Below are 5487 nucleotides of genomic sequence, written 5' to 3'. Positions count from 1 at the left end.
TAGAAAATTCATTTGCACTATTAGGATCAAATGTGTGGTGAACATTAAATAGCCTTACAAATTTAAATAATGCTTGATGTAGAGATTTCGGCTTTGCAGATGCTCTTGTTTTCTGATGTGGGGGCAGTGTTGGTCAAAAATAAAAAGAGGTGGCTCTGGTTGTCAGAAAAAATTGTTACCCCTGGGCTGAGGGAGTTTAGCTATTCGAGCTCAGCTGCGGTCTAGAGAGTGTGGAAGCCTAGACCTCAACAAACTAGGCCTGTTTTTTCCAAAATAATCAAAAAGACCAGACTTCCAGAAGGGGACTGAAAATGTGATGTGGGAATGGTCCTTCCTAAAAGAACCAACAAAGCTGTATCTTCTAGAGAGTCTGTGCAACACACACTGTCTTGTATATGGTCTAAAGTGTGTCCTGCAATCTTATTTGCTTTATGCAAGAATTGACAGATTTCCATTGTAGCTGTCAGTAGTTAACGTTTTTATTTCTGTATTTACTTTTATTAATGAAAAGAATAAATCAATACAACTTTTTTGACTAACCTGAACAATAATGAATGAATAAATTAGCAAATGGTAGAGGCTAACCACCTAAGATAGTACCATCCCAAAACACAATTAACATTAGTAACCAGGCCTGTTTTGGATGGTACAATAGGAGATTCAAGACTGTGGCTTGCCATTGAAACAAAATAGAATGCTCTGACTCGGAACATGCCACTCTGTGGCATGGGGTTATGTCTACACAGCAATGTAAGCCTGTCTGTGGGCCTTGGCTCAAGGCTACTCCCACCCTTGCATCTACGCTGACCCAGGGTCCCAGGACCTTGGCAGGAGGGTCCGAGCTCAAGTCAAGCCAGGACCTAGGGCAGGGGTTGGCAACCTATGGCACGCATGCCACCTTTGGCACGTAAGCCAATTTTTGCCTGGCATGCGGCTGCCAGACAGGGTCCCAGCCACCAGCCCTGCTCAGTGCGTGGCTGGCTGAGTGAACGGAACCCCAGGCTGGCAGAGGCTGAGCGAGGCCGGCGGCTGGGACCGCAGACCAGCGGCAGGTGCGCCCTCTGGGTCCCCCCTCACGGTGCTTGGGTTCTGTGGATCCCGGGAGTGTGAGCCACCAGGGCACGGGGCCCTCAGCCTGCTGCGGGAGGGGCAGCGGCAGCAGCTCACACTCTCGGGAGCCGCAGAGCCTGAGCGTGGTGAGGAAGAAGCTGGGAGGTGCACAGGGGCCGCCACCCGCGTGCATCTGCTGCAGCCCGGGCAGGTGCATCCCCTGGCTCCCCCTTCACCACGCTCAGGTTCTGCGGTTCCCAGACATGTGAGCTGCCGCCGCTGCCCCTCTTGCAGCTCCCTGCCCCCGGCTGCCTCAGCACTCCACGTGGAGCCAGCGTCGGACCGGCATGGACCTGGTAAGGGGAGTCCCAGAGGCAGTCAAGGAGCAGGGAGAGGATTGGATGGGTCAGGAGTTCTAGGGGTCCTGTCAGGGCGCAGGGAGTGGTTGGATGGGGCGTGGGTGTTCCAGGGATCTGTCGGGGGGGGGGTGTGGATAAGGGTTGGGGCAGTCAGGGGACAGCTAGGGGGTAGGGTCCTAGAGGAGCAGTTAGGTTGGGGGAAGTCTCAGGAGGAGGCAGTCAGGGGACAAGGAGCAGGGGGGGTTGGGGGTTCTAACCTGGGCAATTGGGGTGGGAAGTGGGAGGAAGTGGATGGAGGCGGGGCTAGGGCAGGGCTCTCCCCTCTTTTTTTCATTGTTGAAATATGAAATATGGTAACCCTAGGCAAGGGGGGAGCCTGGGAGTGCATGGGGGCTGGCACCCGCATACATCCACTGCAGCCTGCAGGAGCCTCCGGGGGGCCACCAGGCCACAGCCTGGGCAGGAGGAGCGGGAGGGGCGCAGCTTCTCCCCGCTAGTGATGCCGCTGCCTTTGCAGAGCTGCTGCCCCCTGCAACGTGCCGGCTCCTCCATGGCTGGGGCTCACTGCTGCCGCAAGCGGGACGCTCTGGCTCTCCAGTGCCACCGGAAGATGGCTCCTCCCTGTCGAGCTGCTGCAGCAGCCCAAGCCCGGCAAAGCCAGTGAGTGGACTTGGGGCGAGGGCCACCTGGGTGGGATGGGGAGGGTTCACAGGGGGACTGTGCACCCTCCAGGGGAGTTCGGGGGCGGAGAGGTGGGAACCTGGTCTGGGGAGCAGCCCCTGGGCATGGCTGGCCCCTTGGGTCTATAAAGGCTCATTGGGATTTGCCCCTCAATGAACCGATGTGCAAGGAGGGGGGCACAAGGTGGAAGTTTTGCCTAGGGCGCAAAATATCCTTGCACTGGCCCTGCCCCAGGGGGTGCATGCACCCCAGGTTAAGAACCACTGAGCTAAACTGATAAGATCTGCATTTTAATTTAATTTTAAATGAAGCTTCTTAAACATTTTTTAAAAACTTGTTTACTTTACATACAACAATGGCTTATAGACTTAGAGAGAGAGACCTTCTAAAAACATTAAAATGTATTACTGGCACGCAAAACCTGAAATTAGAGTGAATAAAAGAAGACTTGGCACACCACTTCTGAAAGGTTGCCGACCCCTAACCTAGGGTCTGACCGTTATTGCTTTGCAGGTTAGCTACAGCCCAGCTTGACTCAGGTCCTGGGAGTGAGCCAGAAGTATCCACAACTCCATGAGACAACTTCCTTTGTCCTCTCTATCCCAAAAATCTGCATCGATCCTATTGAAAATGGAAACTGCCCCCCATCTCTCCCCATAGGCAATTGGCGGCAGCAGCAGTTCAGGCTAGCATTAACCGATTGTCTTCTGATCGTGGATCTGCAAGAACACTATCAGAGAGCCTCCTGGGTTTGCAAAGGAGAGCGAACCGAGCAAGACGTTTGCAAAACAAGTTGCTTCCTTGTAGCATGCAGGGCAGGTAGTAAAGTTTTTCCATGGTGCACCACATTCCTAGAGCTAGAATGGCCACATTTTGGGATGGGTGTGTGCTAGGGATTCTTAGATACTTTGAGATGCTGATCTGCACACTGCAGTTTGGACACCAGAGCCCTAGGTTCAAGCAGAGGTCAGAAAAAATTCTTAACCCAGGGTTAAAATACAATGTGGACTCTTAAGCCCAGGGTCCCCTAACACAGGTCAGCTGACATGACTCCCACTACTCTGGGCCTACAGTTCAGTGTAGACACCCTGGGAAGTCCACTTTCATTGAACTCAGCAGAAGTTTTGCTATTGACTTCAGTGTAAATAGGCTTTTATGAAGGAAAGGAGGATCAGATTCTCTGCTACCCTCTTTCTCTGCCTCAGCTCCAGAGTATGTCAGGGGGGCAAGTGAGGCAATTTGACCCAGGCCCCCACAAGAGTTTTTCGGGGCCTCTGGAGCTGGGTTCTTCACTCACTCCGGGGGCCTTGGAAAACTCTTGCCGGGCCAAGGCCCCCGGAGCTTCTTCCGCTCTGGGTCTTTGGCGGCAGGGGGATCCTTCCACTCCAGAGAGGAAGGACCCCCCGCTGCCGAATTACCGTTGAAGTGGGACCTGCTGCCAAAGTGCTGGGTCCCGCTTCGGCAGTAATTCAGCGGCGGGGGCCCCCCACCGCAGGTCTTTGGGGCACTTCAGTGGCGGGTCCTGGAGCGGAAGGACCTCCCTCCAAATTACCACCAAAGCGGGGGCCCCCCGCCACTGAAGATCCCAGGCCTCCTGAATCCTCTGGGCGGCCCTGGTGTATGTTAGAGCAATTTAGGGCTGCCGTACGTTACACTAGCTGTCCAGGTCTCTAAAGGTCTGACGGGGAGGGCATAGAGGAATGCATAGTGCTCTGGCCAAACCCCACATGCTCCCTGTGACTGGGACTGCAGGAACGAAGCACAGTATTGGTCTAGGCAAGCTCTATACCCACTGCTGACTCCTCCCACCAAGCAAGTGACAAGTAATCTCTTTTCTCTTGACAGTGACTGAGTAGTGGAATGGGCCAGAAAAGCTGGCCAGAGATGAAAAGAAGCTGGCTTGGTTAATCTAAGACATTTCCCCAAGGAGCCAGATTGTGATTTTGATGTTCCCTGGAGCAAACAGCTGTGTTTGCAACTCTAGTGAAGATGTCTGGTTGTGGTAAGGGAGGCAAGGGTCTCGGGAAAGGAGGTGCTAAGCGCCATAGGAAGGTGTTGAGGGATAATATCCAGGGCATTACAAAACCCGCTATTCGTCGTTTGGCTCGTCGTGGGGGAGTGAAGCGTATTTCAGGTCTCATTTACGAGGAGACTCGCGGGGTGCTGAAAGTGTTTCTGGAGAACGTGATCCGAGATGCCGTCACTTACACCGAGCATGCGAAGTGGAAGACTGACTGCTATGGATGTTGCTTATGCGTTGAAGCGCCAGGGTCGTACTCTGTACGGATTTGGGGGCTAAGCTGTGCCACTAATTCTCTCCCTGGAGCATTTCCAAACTACACATGAATAGCAAGAAGAAATTCCCTTGGAGTGAAATTTACCTTGGTGTGAAGGACCCATGCTAGACTTTCTGTAGCACCTTAGCCCGCCAGTTGGGCTTCAGAGGAGCAGGGAGCTGCTGAGAGGAGGAACTGTTTTCTCACTCATCCCACATAACCCTCCACAGAAAGCAATATTGAGGTTTGGCTGGGGGAGGAGCTATGAGGTCAATTGTTCCTTAGATATAGCAGCCCTAACACTGGCACAAGTGGTGAGGTGAGGCTGTGGACATTGCTCCAACTTTGTGAACTGGAATAATGCCCTTGGGTCAGCTGCATTGCAGCCCTACACCTAATTTGGTGGAACGGGTTGGGTTTTGCCTCCCTACACCATATGATTCTGATGACTCAGGTTTTATGTGGATGAAGTGAACAGTGACTTAAATGAAGTGGTGCATAACTTGCTATTAGAACTCAAGCTTTAGAGCTACACTGAGGATTCATAATAGCCTATTTTGCTGCTTTGATTAAATTACCCTATATAGTACAGAATATATGGCAAAGCTGTAATTTTTATATGATTCAGAATGCAACATTATTGTATTTCAGCATGGGCAACGGTGTAATTTCCACACAGTCACTGCTTTGTCTTCCATGAAAAACAAATTCTCTACAAGCAGATGCAAAAAGTCTGCTGAAGATTTAGTAGTATTGATGTTTACGGTATTTATTGTGGTGCTGCCTATTAATTACTGCATTTAGAGCACCCCGATCTTCTGTGAGGGGTGGGCGTCTATTTGGAAAGATGCTTCTCGAGAAAGTGTTGACACTAATTCAGCATCACTGCATTTCTAAAGACTTTTGGGGCTGATTCTGCTTTGATGTGCCAGTGCAAATCAGGACTAACTCCACTGAAGAAAATGGGGTAAAGTTGGGATGAGAGAAAAATCAGGCCCTTTGATTTCAATGATTCCTTACAATTCTGCCCTAGTACAGGCTGGTGTAGAGTGGGACACTATTGATCCCCAGTTTTCATATCTGAGGGTGAGCAGAAAGCATGAGGGGTGTTATTCTTATAT

At 51.6% G+C, this 5487-nt stretch overlaps 1 pseudogene; it reads left to right on the top strand.

Annotated features, from left to right (window-relative positions):
- The first annotated feature begins 4079 nt into the window (after window positions 1-4079).
- LOC115650383 lies at window positions 4080-4389 on the top strand (annotated as a pseudogene).
- Window positions 4390-5487: the final 1098 nt, after the last annotated feature.

Source organism: Gopherus evgoodei, chromosome 4, assembly GCF_007399415.2.
Source record: "Gopherus evgoodei ecotype Sinaloan lineage chromosome 4, rGopEvg1_v1.p, whole genome shotgun sequence".
Lineage (NCBI taxonomy): Eukaryota > Metazoa > Chordata > Testudines > Testudinidae > Gopherus > Gopherus evgoodei.
This window is presented reverse-complemented; position numbering and strand designations above follow the sequence as displayed.